This window comes from Anser brachyrhynchus (assembly GCF_964034855.1).
Source record: "Anser brachyrhynchus genome assembly, chromosome: 16".
In the NCBI taxonomy this organism is placed as follows: Eukaryota; Metazoa; Chordata; class Aves; order Anseriformes; family Anatidae; genus Anser; species Anser brachyrhynchus.
This window is the reverse complement of record NC_137734.1, coordinates 47,965-64,440: the sequence shown is the minus strand read 5'-3', so window position 1 is coordinate 64,440 and position 16,476 is coordinate 47,965.

Below are 16,476 nucleotides of genomic sequence, written 5' to 3'. Positions count from 1 at the left end.
TCCTTCTGTGTTCCCAGGTGGCATGGGTGATGGTGACCGTTCCTTTCGAGCTTGGGTCTAACTTGCAGGTACAGAGGCAAGTGGACTGCTGTTTTGAAACGAAAACATTAAATATGGGGTCACTTCTGTTGTTGAGGGATGGGTGCTAATGCTGTCAGCTGAATGTTCATGGTCTGACTGTGTTTTCCTTTGTTCAGGCTGAAACGCAGTGTGCAGTACAGGACGTCACGACCCGAGCTACCTCTGGAGTGACGCTGGTGAGTGATGAACAGAGGTAGCTGTTATTTTTGGGTTGTGGTTGTCACTGCAGTTTTTTTAACTATATCAAATAGAGTAAAATTCCAGTTTCTCTTTTGGAGGTGCTCTAGGTGGCTTCAGAGAACGGGTGGAAGCATCTGCCATGTGGGGTAGGTAAGCAGCTGAGGTAAAGGAGGGGATGAGAGTAACTGTCCTGAGGGTGCAGTGGCTTTTGCTGCTGTGGTTGCTTTCTCTTCTGCTTATCAGGTGCCACAGGCAAGGTGGGCTGTGATAGTCTTTGGAATAGGAGCAAAGCAGGTCACTGGAATGCTGTTTGGTTCCTGAGACAGGAGTTGTAGAGGAGAAAAGCTTTCAATAATCAAAGCTGAAGCAAAAAAAAAAATAAACCACAGCTGCTGCTTCTCCTCTTTCTCCTTTCTTGTGTTTTGCCCCTCCCCTTTCCCAGGTGATTGACTTTGGGTTCCAGGGAGGGCCTAGTGGTCATTGAGTCACAGGCATCCCATCAGAGAGCTCATTCTGCCTGGGCTGCCCTTTAGAGTAGATGCTTTGTTTTTCCTTCAGTGAGTTGGAGGTTTCTTTAGGTGGTTAAGAGTCTATGGACTGATGCGTTTCCAAGTAGAGACCGGTACGCCCATCTTTGTGAGGTAACAACTGGTAGGATCTGTTAGAGTAAACCAATCTAGTAATAGGTGCCTGTATTGCATGCAGCTCTTCTTCAGGTGAGTAATTGTTATAGCGTGTTTACGGATAGGATGGCAGTGTTACTTTGTGTGTTTACTTTGTGGTTCTGGGTCCCTTATGATTTTTGCCGAATTGCGGGGCTTACTTGTGAGTCTTTGCCTGTATGTCAAATATTATACGTCAAATATTATCAAAGTTACAACCTTGGTGGCAAAGTGATGGAGCAGGGTTTAGGAGATAAGTATCATCGAAGCTCCCTGTGTAAGCATGTGTCTGAAAAGAGCAGCAGTAGGCGTGTAAGGGGTAGTCTTTTTCAGGGTTAGGGACAGTTTGTTATAGTTTTGGAGCTTTTGCCTGTGGTTTGTGTGGCTGTAGAGTCTTTAGACGTTGCAGCCTTCTAGATTTTCAGTGCTTGGAATTCAGGTAATAGAGGCGTGCTTAGGAGGTGTTGCCGGCTAACTCGTTTTTAAGAAATGGTGGGGTACGGTTCCTCGACCGCATAAGCACGGTAGTATTACCAAGAGACTGAGCAGGGTCCCCTTTTTCATCTGTAAAGGGTAAGTCTGTGATTGCTGCCATCTGGGCACATTTTCGTGCCCATCACTGCAGTTAGTGTACTACATCAATTAGAGTAAAATTCCAGTTTCTCTTTTGGAGGTGCTCTAGGTGGCTTCAGAGAATGGGTGGAAGCATCTGCCATGTGGGGTAGGTAAGCAGCTGAGGTAAAGGAGGGGATGAGAGTAACTGTCCTGAGGGTGCTGTGGCTTGTGCTGCTGTGGTTTCTTTCTCTTCTGCTTATCAGGTGCCAGAGGCAAGGCGGACTGTGGTAGTCTTTGGAAAAGGAGCAAAGCAGGTCACTGGAATGCTGTTTGGTTCCTGAGAAAGGTGTTTCAGAGGAAAAAGGTCGTCTGGCGTGGCAGCTCCTGATGGTGGTCTTCTTCAGTAGGTGAAGCGGTGCCTGAAGCCCCATCCAGTATAGCCTGAAATGGTGTGTCTGTGTTTGGGTTGGGGTTGCACCTTGGTGAGTGTAGGGATAGGATTTAAGCTGGTGCAGCAGAGGGCCAGGCTCCATTGTCCTGTAGTGTGTTTTGACCCATCAGCATAGCCTTTTGGTTTTCAGATAGCCTACTCAAGTACGTGATTTATGCTGCGAGTGATGTTATTACATGGAATTGATTTTTTTTTTGGCATGTAATCTGTTATGCTCCCAGATTTTTCTTTGTATATAAATAAAGGTTTGAACTAATTCCAGCAGAAAAAATTTCAGTTACTTGCTTGGTCATATTGTCCTTTCAATATTCAAAGCTGCAGCAAAAGCATGGGTATTGTTGCTTCTAGAATCACCCCAGTTCTCTTGTCTGCAGTCTGCATGCTATTGAGCTAAACCAGATTAAAGAAAAAAAAAAGAAAAACAAAAAACAAACAAACAAAATACAAAACTAAAAAAAAACACCAAAAAAACCCCCACAGCTGCTGTGCTGCTTGTGCTCTTTTTACTTTCTTGTGCTTTGCCCCTCCCCTTTCCCAGGTGATTGGGTTTGGGTGCTGGGCGGGGCCAAATGGTATATGAGCCCCAGGTATGGCATTAGGGAGTTCATTGTGCCTGGGCTGCTCTTTAGGGTAAGTGCTTTGTTTTTCCTTCAGTCAGTTGCAGGCTTCTTTGGGCAGGTTGGAGTCCATGGATTTCTAGATTTTAAGTGCTTGGAAATCACTTACTAGAGGGATATTTAGCAGAGGTTGCTGGCTCACTTGTTTTTGGGATGGTGGGATCCACTTGTGGTTTTGGGTTATATTTGAATCTCTACACACTTGTGTAACTCTCCAGAGGACTAAAAAGAGCTTGATTACACACTGCAAGAGGCTTGACCACATAGGCGCAGTATTACCAAGAGACTGAGCAGGGTCGTATCAGAGTTACCTTTTTCATCTGTAAAGGGTAAGTCTGTGAATACCCCTGCTGGGGCTGCTGTGTGTGCATGGCTTTTTGGCATTTGTGGAGCTCAGTAGTTTTTTTTGTGTGTGTATGTTCTTACTTTTTTTTTTTAAGGCCAAATAGTGTGTGTGCTGAGCATGGTTGGCAGGAGGAGGTGGGGAATTGTCTGGCAGGGGAGCTGTTCAGGACTGGTAGGTTTGGTTTCTAGGAGCGTGCGGCATCCTTCCTGTGCGATGCCACTGGTTGTTGGGCAGGAATGTTCCAGCTCATGTGTCTTAAACAACGTAGCTTGTGCAGTGTGTGTTGCGTGGCCCGGGCAGAGTTTGCCGCGGCGCTGTGAGCGAAGAATCTCAGTTCGAGCTGGTGAGCAGCTGAAGTAAAGGAGCTGGGAAGAGAGAGGTATTGCAGCAGGTACGCTGTGGCTGTGAGGTGCCTCAGGGTGTGCTTTTCTCTTGTCTCTGCAGGGGCTTCGTGCAGTCTTGGATAGGGAAATCCCCGTGTCACGGAGCAGTGAGGGAAGGTGAGAGTTCTATCAGCCTGGTGATCCCTGATCTGAAGCGAAGGGAAGACATTCAGGTGTTTCCCTCTGAGGGTCTGAGGTGAGGCTGTTTGGGACAGAGGAGCACTGTGGCAGGTGGAGGCTTGCAAGCACAGCGGTCATTTTGTCCTTCTGTGTTCCCAGGTGGCATGGGTGATGGTGGCCGTTCCTTTCGAGCTTGGATCTAACTTGCAGGTACAGAGGCAAGTGGACTGTTGTTTTGAAACGAAAACATTAAATATGGGGTGACTTCTGTTGTTGAGGGATGGGTGCTAATGCTGTCAGCTGAATGTTTGTCTTCTGATTGTGTTTTCCTTTGTTCAGGCTGAAACGCAGTGTGCAGTACAGGACGTCACGACCCGAGCTACCTCTGGAGTGACGCTGGTGAGTGATGAACAGAGGTAGGTGTTATTTTTGCGGTGTGGTTGTCGCTGCACTTACTTTACTACATCAAATAGAGTAAATTCCAGTTTTCTCTTTTAGAGGTGCTCTAGGTAGCTTCAGAGAACGGGTGGAAGCATCTGCCGTGTGGGGTAGGTAAGCAGCTGATTGAAAGGAGGGGATGAGAGTAACTGTCCTGAGGGTGCAGTGGCTTTTATTGCTGTGGTTGCTTTCTCTTCTGCTTATCAGGTGCCCCAGGGAAGGTAGTAAACCTTCCCGTTAGTAAATGGGAAAACTTTTGAGATAGTGGAATCTGGACCTTTGAGTCCTAGCTGGTACACCCAAACTTGCGAGCTATATGCCATATTGCGGGCCCTAAAATTGCTGAAAAATAAAAGCGGTACAATATATACAGATTCAAAATATGCTTATGGGGTAGTACATACATTTGTGTAAAATATGGGAAGAAAGGGGGCTCATCAATTCACAAGGAAAGGGTTTAATACATCAGGAATTGATTACCCAGGTTTTACAAGCTATCAGAGAGCCCAAAGAAATTGCCGTAGTACATATAAAAGGGCATCAAAAAGGCCTCACCCCTCAGGTTAGGGGTAATAATCTAGCAGATCAGGAGGCAAAAAGGGCAGCATTAATGAGTACAAGAATTATAAGAACGAAGGAAGATTGCCCAGACTGTGGGAAATAATACTTATACTTAATAGTTAATATATAATAATTAATATAATAATTAATAACATAATATATAATAGTGCTTAATATAATACTTAATACTGTGGGAAAGACTTAAAGGAATTTCCATGTTATGATTGTGGAGTGAATGGGGAGTTGATGGGATTGAATGCAATTGTTCTGAGGAAGAAAGCCCGCCTTATAAAAACTGCTACAAGTGCAGGCCGACTAACTCCCTGTGGTCGAATGGACCCATTCCCCTCCCCTTACTCTGTTTCGCTATTACAGAAGAAGACAAGATGACACAAATGGGGGTTCCAAAAAAAAAAAAACAAACGATAAAGGGAAATGGGTACTGCCTGATGGACGGGAAGTGTTACCAAAATTAGTAGCTATGAGGGTGCTACGGAGATTTCATGAACAGACGCACTGGGGTACTCAGGTGTTGGTGGATCAATTTGCCACATATTATATGTGTATAGGGATTTACAATATAGCAAAGAGGATCGTAAATGATTGCGTAACTTGTTGGAGGGTAAATGCTCAACACATGAGAAAAAGGGTCCCGGGAGGAGGACAAGAATTGGCACATCGACCTTTTGCAAAGATTCAATTAGATTTTACTGAACTTCCGAAAACGGGGCGATATAGATACTTATTAGTTATTGTAGGCCACCTCACAAACTTTGTTGAAGCATTCCCTACGGCAAGGGCCACAGCTCAAACCATGGTAAAGATATTATTAGAAAGCATCATACCCAGATACGGGGTAATAGAAGCAATTGACTCTGATCGAGGCCCACACTTTGTGTCAAAGGTATCCCGAGACACGATGAAGGCTCTGGGAATTAAATGGGAATATCACACTCCCTGGCATCCTCAGAGTTCGGGAAAGGTAGAACGAATGAATGGTGAAATTAAAAGCAACTAACAAAGCTTATGATAGAGACTAAGACCTCCTGGGTGAAATGTTTACCGCTTGCACTATTGAATATCCGGACATAGCCCCGAGCCGATGTCAGAATCTCACCTTTTGAAAGGCTGTATGGTATGCCTTATGATTTAGAGATGCCATCTGATCCCCAGGTACAGGATATCCAATTAAAACCTTATTTAATACAGCTTATGAACCGACGGAGGGAGTTGCAAGCGAAAGGCTTGGTGGCTAGATATAGCAATCCATAGGATACCACCTGGAGATAGGGTTCTAATTAAGACATGGAAAGAAATGTCTTTAACACCACGGTGGGGAGGCCCCTATGTTGTTTTACTTATCACAGAGACGGCTATCCGGACGGCTGAGAAGGGGTGAACGCATGCCAGTGGCGTGAAAGGACCGATCCAGAAAAGCGAATGGGAAGTGGTCGCAGGCCCTGATGACTTAAAGCTCACGTTGAAACGAACTCGATAAGTATGGTCTAACTGTCTATGTATCGTAAAAAGGAGGAGAGGGGACCCTGTTTGATCAGAAAAAGGTCGCGGTTACCTGAAAAACTCCCCTGAAGAACACTGCTGCTGCCGAGAAGAACCTGCACCTTGTAGTTCGCTGCAACCGAACCGACAAGCGAGGCAGAGAGTGAAACGGTGGGGAATTACGTGGCCAGGTAAAGAACTCTGGAAAATGGGCCCTAGCCATTTTTTTTTTTTTTTGCGATACATAGTAATGGGTACGATTGTTTACACTGTTCCTGGGTCTGCGCACCCTCACAAACCTTTTAAATGGAGCCTGATTAGATGGGAAGATCACCATGTTGTTCAGCAGATAACTACTGCTGGGGGACTGATAGGGGAGGCATCATCTATATAAAGAAGGAAGAGACGAAGAGTCCCCAACGGGTGGGACGAAATCAGAAACTGTCGGGGAGTGTTTTGAGGATTCAGCCTACACAAGCTTTTAGAATGCTAACTCCTTGTTGTGGTTTAACCCGGCTGGCAGCTAAACACCACACAGCCGTTCGCTCACCCTCCCCCCTCCCTCTCTGGGATGGGGGAGAGAAACGGGAAAGTGAAGCCTGTGAGTTGAGATAAAGACAGTTTATTAAGACAGGAATATAATAATAACAATAGTAATAATAGTGATAATGATAATAGTATTAATAATAATAATGTGTAAGAAACAAGTGATGCACAATGCAATTGCTCACCACCCGCTGACCGATGCCCAGCCTATCCCCGAGCAGCCGGCCCCCCACCCCGGCCAGCCACCCCTATATATTGTTTAGCATGACGTCAGATGGTATGGAATACCCCTTTGGCCAGTTTGGGTCAGCTGTCCAGGGTCTGTCCCCTCCCAGCTCCTGCTGCACCCCTAGCCTGCTCGCTGGCAGGACAGAGCGAGAAGCCGAAAAGTCCTTGGCCTGGTGTAAACACTGCTCTGCAACAATTAAAACATCAGCATGTTATCAGCGCTCTTCTCATCCTAATCCAAAACATAGCACCCTACCAGCTACTAGGAGGAAAAATTAACTCTGTCCTAACTGGAACCAGGACACTCCTAATAGCCCTAAACCACTGGAGGTTGCTAATAAATCAGTAAACCCGGAGTACGGGATTAGAAATGAAGGGGTGACCGGGAATAACATATGGAGAATCGTGAATGCTAGTTATCAGTTGTTGAATCAAACAAATCCAGACGTGCCTAGACCTTGCTGGTTATGTCTTGATATAAGGCCCCCATATTACGACGCCATTGGGGATCTGGGAGAGACCACCCGTTCAAACGAAACCGATCCCCCTCAATGCAATTGGGGAAGGGATGTAGCAATAACGTTAACGGAAGTAACTGGGAATGGCAGATGCGTAGGCACGGTCCCTGGTGAGAAGTTCCATCTATGCAATATTACAGAAAATGTTACACAATTAGACAAAGAAAAATGGTTAATACCAGCAGATAACACCAGATGGGTATGTTCGTCTCTGGGGGTGACTCCATGTTATCTTTGAAATTGTTCAACTCGTCTCATGATTTCTGTGTACAGGTAGTAATTATCCCAAGGATTCTTTACCATTCTGAGGAGTATATGTACATCCAACATGCTATGGCAAAAAACCACTTAAGGAAGAGAGAGCCTATTACGGCTCTTACTTTAGCCACTCTGATGATTCTGGGGGCTGCAGGAGCCGGAACTGGAATTACCTCTCTGGTAAAACAAAGCCAAGAATTTACCTCGTTACGCATTGCTGTAGATGAGGATTTGGCCCGTATCGAGCAATCTATATAAGCTTTAGAGAAATCTGTGCGATCCTTATCTGAAGTAGTACTACAAAATCGTAGGGGATTAGATCTGATTTTTCTACAATAAGGAGCATTGTGTGCAGCCCTACGAGAGGAGTGTTGTGTATATGCTGATCATACTGGAGTGGTGAGGGATACAATGACTAAATTGAGAGAAGGGCTAGAAAAACGAAAAAGGGAGAATGAAGCCCACCGAAACTGGTACGAATCCTGGTTTAATTACTCACCTTGGCTCACTACACTGCTATCAGCTATAGCAGGACCTTTGTTGCTGCTCATATTTACACTAACTTTTGGACCACGTATATTCAATCAAATAATCACAATTGTAAAAAACCGATTAGAGGCAGCTCAACTTATGCTTGTGTGTGCGAAATATGAATCTCTTGAACAGGAGGAGGATGACGCAGCAACTTTAATATTGAGCAAACAAGTGCTTCAAAAATTCATCAATGAACAAAATATGTTAGAAAAAGAAAAAGGAGGGATTGTGATAAATTAGCAGGTGTTTGTTCATTGTCTTTAAAAAGAATTCAGAGAATCTGCTGAGAAGACAAGGTTTTGCAATTTACGACCTTGTTGAGGGGGAAGACTAAGCAAGTAGATAGTGGGGAGGGGGTGTTGGATAAACGTCCTTGGTAAAACAAAGACTCTGTGAAATACTGTTTGCTGCTTTACTACCCTTGAACACGAGCACAACGCATGATCATTGAAAGAAACAGAACGAACTGCACAGCTTCAGAAGATTCAACAAGTCCTGACAAGCCGAACTTGGATGCTATAAAACGGCGACACTGAAAAGGGAAAGTTGCGTGCTGTGATGGAGCGGAGACTCCCCAGCCGCCCAGCGCTGTTTTGCTTGTACCTGCTTACTTAATAAATAAATTATCTTCGATAGACCAGAAAATTGCGTGGTCTCGCTTATAACATTAAACAATGTAGCTTGTGCCGTGTGTGTTGTGTGGCCCGGGCAGAGTTTGCCGCGGCGCTGTGAGCGAAGAATCTCAGTTCGAGCTGGTGAGCAGCTGAAGTAAAGGAGCTGGGAAGAGAGAGGTATTGCAGCAGGTACGCTGTGGCTGTGAGGTGCCTCAGGGTGTGCTTTTCTCTCGTCTCTGCAGGGGCTTCATGCAGTCTTGGACAGGGAAATGCCCGTGTCACAGAACAATGAGGGAAGGTGAGAGTTTTATCAGCCTGGTGATCCCTGATCTGAAGCGAAGGGAAGACATTCAGGTGTTTCCCTCTGAGGGTCTGAGGTGAGGCTGTTTATTGCTTTTGCTAGTGGTAGGTAACACTTCTGAGGAATCGGTCGAATGAAAGAGCACCTTCTGGAACTGTGAAGCTCTGCGTTGGCAACTCGGTGACTGGCTTGACCTACTGTCCATTTCCAGAGGGAAGCGGAAAGCTGTTTTGAAGGGAAGCTGTTCTGAAATTAAAAAAGAAAAAAAATAATGGCGCTGCTCTATGGCACCTGGAGGACCACCGCTCTGCGTGACAGTTAAAAGAATGTGATTTGGAGATGGAGAGCCGCAGAGGTAAAGCAGCTGGGAAGAGAGGTATAAGTATTGCAGAGGTATTGCAGTAGGTAGGTAGGCTGTGGTTATGAGGTGCCTCAGGGTGTGCTTTGTCTTGTTTCTGCAGTTCCCTCGTGCAGCCGTGGAGAGGTGAATTCCCCATGTTGTGGAGTGGTGCAAAAAGGTGAGAGGGTTGTCAGCCCGGTCAGTTTCCTTCACCAAAGCTAAGGTAAGTCTTTCAGGAGAAACAGGCTGATTGCCTGTGCTGCACTCTGCACGCTGTTGACCTAAGCCAGACCAAAACCAGGGCTGCTGTTCCTCCTGCTCTCTTTATCTCTTCTCATGCACGGCCCCTCCCATTTTCCACATGATTAGGGCAGGCATTCTGCCTGGGCTGCTCCTTGGCGGTAGGGGCTTTGTTTTTCCTTCAGTCAGTTGCAGGGTTCTTTAGGTGGGTCAGAGCCTATGGACTGATGCATTTCAAATTGAGACCGGTAAGCCCATCTTTTTGAGGTAACTAGTAGGGTCTGTTAGAGCAAAGCTGCCAGGTGCCCCCCCACCTTGCAGGTGGCTGCCAAATGCCCCCCCCCCCGGCCTTGCAGGTGGCCACGTTTGAGCTTGGATCTACTTTCCAGGTACAGAGGCAAGTGGACTGCTCTTTTGAAATGATAAAATTAAATATAGGGTCACCTGTGGTGTTGAAGGGTGGGTGGTAATGCTGGCAGCTGAATGTTTATCTTTTGACCGTGTTTTCCTTTGTTCAAGCTGAAATGCAGTGCGCAATACAGGACGTTGCGACCTGAGCTACCTCAGGCAAGGTGAGCAATGAACAGAGGTAGCAGTTATTTTTGGGGTGCGGTTGTCACTGCAGTTAAGTTATTACAAAAAGTAGAATAAAAATCCATTTTGCCTTTTAGAGGTGCTCTAGGTGGCTTGAGAGCAGATGGAAACATCTGCCTCGGGGGTTAGGTGAGTGGGTGAAGTAAAAGAGCGGTTGAGAGTAACTGTCCTAGGGGTGCTGTGGCTTTTGCTGCTGTGGTTGCTTTCTCTTCTGCTTATCAGGTGCCACAGGCAAGGTGGGCTGTGATAGTCTTTAGAATAGGAGCAAAGCAGGTCACTGGAATGCTGTTTGGTTCCTGAGAAAGGTGTTTCAGAGGAAAAAGGTGGTCTGGCGTGGCAGATCCCGATGGTGGTCTTCTTCAGTAGGTGAAGCGGTGCCTGAAGCCCCATCCCGTGTAGCCTGAAATGGTGTGTCTGTGTTTGGGTTGGGGTTGCACCTTGGTGAGTGTAGGGATAGGATTTAAGCTGGTGCAGCAGAGGGCCAGGCTCCATTGTCCTGTAGTGTGTTTTGACCTATCAGCATAGCCTTTTGGTTTTCAGATAGCCTACTCAAGTACGTGATTTATGCTGCGAGTGATGTTATTACATGGAATTGATCTTTTTTTCTGGTGTGTAATCTGTTATGCTCCTAGATTTTTCTTCCTGTATAAAAACAACGGTTTGAGCTGCTTGCAGTTGAAAAAAACTTCAGTTACTTGCTTGGTCATATTGTCCTTTCAATATTCAAAGCTGCAGCAAAAGCATGGGTATTGTTGCTTCTAGAAACACCCCAGTTCTCTTGTCTGCAGTCTGCATGCTATTGAGCTAGGCCAGAAAAAACAAACAAACAAACAAAAACATAGCTGCTGCTGCTCCTGCTCTCTTTCTACTTTCTTGTGCTTTGCCCCTCCCCTTTCCCAGGTGATTGGGTTTGGGTGCTGGGCGGGGCCAAATGGTATATGAGCCCCAGGTATGCCATTAGAGAGTTCATTGTGCCTGGGCTGCTCTTTGGGGCAAGTGCTTTGTTTTTCCTTCAGTCAGTTGCAGGGTTCTTTGGGCAGGTTGGAGTCTATGGATTTCTAGATTTTAAGTGCTTGGAAATCACTTACTAGAGGGATATTTAGCAGAGGTTGCTGGCTCACTTGTTTTTGGGATGGTGGGATCCACTTGTGTTTTTGGGTTATATTTGAATCTCTAGACGTATGAAGGCACTTGTGTAACTCTCCAGAGGTCTAAAAAGAGCTTGATTACACACTGCAAGAGGCTTGACCACGTAGGTGCAGTATTACCAAGAGACTGAGCAGGGTTGTATCAGAGTTACCTTTTTCATCTGTAAAGGGTAAGTCTGTGAATACCCCTGCTGGGGCTGCTGTGTGTACATGGCTTTTTGGCATTTGTGGAGCTCAGTTGTTTTTTTTGTGTGTGTATGTTCTTTTTTTTTTTCTTTTGAGAGCCAAATAGTGTGTGTGCTGAGCGTGGTTGGCAGGAGGAGGTGGGGAATTGTCTGGCAGGGGAGCTGTTCAGGACTGGTAGGTTTGGTTTCTAGGAGTGTGCGGCATCCTTCCTGTGCGATGCCGCTGATTGTTGGGCAGGAATGTTCCAGCTCGTGTGTCTTAAACAACGTAGCTTGTGCAGTGTGTGTTGTGTGGCCCGGGCAGAGTTTGCCGCGGTGCTGTGAGCGAAGAATCTCAGTTCGAGCTGGTGAGCAGCTGAAGCAAAGGATCTGGGAAGAGAGAGGTATTGCAGCAGGTACGCTGTGGCTGTGAGGTGCCTCAGGGTGTGCTTTTCTCTCGTCTCTGCAGGGGCTTCATGAAGTCTTGGACAGGGAAATGCCCGTGTCACAGAACAATGAGGGAAGGTGAGAGTTCTATCAGCCTGGTGATCCCTGATCTGAAGCAAAGGGAAGACATTCAGGTGTTTCCCTCTGAGGGTCTGAGGTGAGGCTGTTTGGGACAGAGGAGCAGCGTGGCAGGTGGTCGCTTGCAAGCACAGTGGTCATTTTGTCCTTCTGTGTTCCCAGGTGGCATGGGTGATGGTGACCGTTCCTTTCGAGCTTGGGTCTAACTTGCAGGTACAGAGGCAAGTGGACTGCTGTTTTGAAACGAAAACATTAAATATGGGGTCACTTCTGTTGTTGAGGGATGGGTGCTAATGCTGTCAGCTGAATGTTCATGGTCTGACTGTGTTTTCCTTTGTTCAGGCTGAAACGCAGTGTGCAGTACAGGACGTCACGACCCGAGCTACCTCTGGAGTGACGCTGGTGAGTGATGAACAGAGGTAGCTGTTATTTTTGGGTTGTGGTTGTCACTGCAGTTTTTTTAACTATATCAAATAGAGTAAAATTCCAGTTTCTCTTTTGGAGGTGCTCTAGGTGGCTTCAGAGAACGGGTGGAAGCATCTGCCATGTGGGGTAGGTAAGCAGCTGAGGTAAAGGAGGGGATGAGAGTAACTGTCCTGAGGGTGCAGTGGCTTTTGCTGCTGTGGTTGCTTTCTCTTCTGCTTATCAGGTGCCACAGGCAAGGTGGGCTGTGATAGTCTTTGGAATAGGAGCAAAGCAGGTCACTGGAATGCTGTTTGGTTCCTGAGACAGGAGTTGTAGAGGAGAAAAGCTTTCAATAATCAAAGCTGAAGCAAAAAAAAAAATAAACCACAGCTGCTGCTTCTCCTCTTTCTCCTTTCTTGTGTTTTGCCCCTCCCCTTTCCCAGGTGATTGACTTTGGGTTCCAGGGAGGGCCTAGTGGTCATTGAGTCACAGGCATCCCATCAGAGAGCTCATTCTGCCTGGGCTGCCCTTTAGAGTAGATGCTTTGTTTTTCCTTCAGTGAGTTGGAGGTTTCTTTAGGTGGTTAAGAGTCTATGGACTGATGCGTTTCCAAGTAGAGACCGGTACGCCCATCTTTGTGAGGTAACAACTGGTAGGATCTGTTAGAGTAAACCAATCTAGTAATAGGTGCCTGTATTGCATGCAGCTCTTCTTCAGGTGAGTAATTGTTATAGCGTGTTTACGGATAGGATGGCAGTGTTACTTTGTGTGTTTACTTTGTGGTTCTGGGTCCCTTATGATTTTTGCCGAATTGCGGGGCTTACTTGTGAGTCTTTGCCTGTATGTCAAATATTATACGTCAAATATTATCAAAGTTACAACCTTGGTGGCAAAGTGATGGAGCAGGGTTTAGGAGATAAGTATCATCGAAGCTCCCTGTGTAAGCATGTGTCTGAAAAGAGCAGCAGTAGGCGTGTAAGGGGTAGTCTTTTTCAGGGTTAGGGACAGTTTGTTATAGTTTTGGAGCTTTTGCCTGTGGTTTGTGTGGCTGTAGAGTCTTTAGACGTTGCAGCCTTCTAGATTTTCAGTGCTTGGAATTCAGGTAATAGAGGCGTGCTTAGGAGGTGTTGCCGGCTAACTCGTTTTTAAGAAATGGTGGGGTACGGTTCCTCGACCGCATAAGCACGGTAGTATTACCAAGAGACTGAGCAGGGTCCCCTTTTTCATCTGTAAAGGGTAAGTCTGTGATTGCTGCCATCTGGGCACATTTTCGTGCCCATCACTGCAGTTAGTGTACTACATCAATTAGAGTAAAATTCCAGTTTCTCTTTTGGAGGTGCTCTAGGTGGCTTCAGAGAATGGGTGGAAGCATCTGCCATGTGGGGTAGGTAAGCAGCTGAGGTAAAGGAGGGGATGAGAGTAACTGTCCTGAGGGTGCTGTGGCTTGTGCTGCTGTGGTTTCTTTCTCTTCTGCTTATCAGGTGCCAGAGGCAAGGCGGACTGTGGTAGTCTTTGGAAAAGGAGCAAAGCAGGTCACTGGAATGCTGTTTGGTTCCTGAGAAAGGTGTTTCAGAGGAAAAAGGTCGTCTGGCGTGGCAGCTCCTGATGGTGGTCTTCTTCAGTAGGTGAAGCGGTGCCTGAAGCCCCATCCAGTATAGCCTGAAATGGTGTGTCTGTGTTTGGGTTGGGGTTGCACCTTGGTGAGTGTAGGGATAGGATTTAAGCTGGTGCAGCAGAGGGCCAGGCTCCATTGTCCTGTAGTGTGTTTTGACCCATCAGCATAGCCTTTTGGTTTTCAGATAGCCTACTCAAGTACGTGATTTATGCTGCGAGTGATGTTATTACATGGAATTGATTTTTTTTTTGGCATGTAATCTGTTATGCTCCCAGATTTTTCTTTGTATATAAATAAAGGTTTGAACTAATTCCAGCAGAAAAAATTTCAGTTACTTGCTTGGTCATATTGTCCTTTCAATATTCAAAGCTGCAGCAAAAGCATGGGTATTGTTGCTTCTAGAATCACCCCAGTTCTCTTGTCTGCAGTCTGCATGCTATTGAGCTAAACCAGATTAAAGAAAAAAAAAAGAAAAACAAAAAACAAACAAACAAAATACAAAACTAAAAAAAAACACCAAAAAAACCCCCACAGCTGCTGTGCTGCTTGTGCTCTTTTTACTTTCTTGTGCTTTGCCCCTCCCCTTTCCCAGGTGATTGGGTTTGGGTGCTGGGCGGGGCCAAATGGTATATGAGCCCCAGGTATGGCATTAGGGAGTTCATTGTGCCTGGGCTGCTCTTTAGGGTAAGTGCTTTGTTTTTCCTTCAGTCAGTTGCAGGCTTCTTTGGGCAGGTTGGAGTCCATGGATTTCTAGATTTTAAAAATGACTCTCTGGAGTCACTGCACTGCATCCCCAGTGGTGCCAGTGCACTCTCTGGACTCACTGCACTGCATCCCCAGTGGTGCCAGTGCACTCTCTGGACTCACTGCAGTGCATCCCCAGTGGTGCCAGTGCACTCTCTGGACTCACTGCACTGCATCCCCAGTGGTGCCAGTGCACTCTCTGGACTCACTGCACTGCATCCCCAGTGGTGCCTGTGAAGTCTCTGGTCTCACTGCACTGCATCCCCAGTGGTGCCAGTGCACTCTCTGGACTCACTGCACTGCATCCCCATTGCTGACAGTGCCCTCTCTGGACACAGTGCACTGCATCCCCAGTGGTGCCAGTTCACTCTCTGGACTCATTGCACTGCATCACCAGTTTTGCCAGTGCACTCTCTGGACTCACTGCAGTGCATCCACAGTGGCGCCAGTGTACTCTCTTAACTCACTGCACTGCATCACCAGTGGTGCCAGTGCACTCTCTGGACTCACTGCACTGCATCCCCAATGGTGCCACTGCACTCTCTGGACTCACTGCACTGCATCCCCAGTGGTGCCAGTGCACTCTCTGGACTCACTGCACTGCATCACCAGTGGTGCCAGTGTACTCTGTGGACTCACTGCACTGCATCCCCAGTGGTGCCAGTGCACTCTCTGGACTCACTGCACTGCATCCCCGGTGGTGCCAGTGCACTCTCTGCACTCACTGCAGTGCATCCCCAGTGGTGCCAGTGCACTCTCTGGACTCACTGCACTGCATCCCCAGTGGTGCCAGTGCACTCTCTGGACTTGCCGGGGTGCATCCCCAGTGGTGCCAGTGCACTCTCTGGACTCACTGCAGTGCATCCCCAGTGGTGCCAGTGCACTGTGTGGACTCACTGCATCCCCAGTGGTGCCAGGGCACTCTCTGGACTCACTGCACTGCATCCCCAGTGGTGCCTGTGAAGTCTCTGGACTCACTGCACTGCATCCCCAGTGGTGCCAGTGCACTCTCTGTGCTCACTGCACTGCATCCCCTTTTGTGCCAGTGCACTCTCTGCACTCACTGCACTGCATCCCCAGTGGTGCCAGTGCACTCTCTGGACTCACTGCACTGCATCCCCAGTGGTGCCAGTGCACTCTCTGGACTCACTGCACTGCATCCCCAGTGGTGCCAGTGCACTCTCTGTACTCACTGCAGTGCATCCCCTTTTGTGCCAGTGCACTCTCTGCACTCACTGCACTGCATCCCCAGTGGTGCCAGTGCACTCTCTGGACTCACTGCAGTGCATCCCCTTTTGTGCCAGTGCACTCTCTGCACTCACTGCACTGCATCCCCAGTGGTGCCAGTGCACTCTCTGGACTCACTGCACTGCATCCCCATTGGTGCCTGTGAAGTCTCTGGTCTCACTGCACTGCATCCCCAGTGGTGCCAGTGCACTCTCTGTACTCACTGCACTGCATCCCCAGTGGTGTCACTGCACTCTCTGGACTCAGTGCACTGCATCCCCAGTGGTGCCAGTTCACTCTCTGGACTAAATGCACTGCATCCCCAGTGGTCCCAGTGGCTCTCTGGACTCATTGCACTGCATCACCAGTGGTGCCAGTGCACTCTTTGGACTCACTGCAGTGCATCCACAGTGGCGCCAGTGTACTCTCTTAACTCACTGCACTGCATCACCAGTGGTGCCAGTGCACTCTCTGGACTCACTGCACTGCATCCCCAGTGGTGCCAGTGCACTCTCTGGACTCACTGCAGTGCATTTCCAGTGGTGCCAGTGTAGTCTCTGGACTCACTGCACTGCATCCCC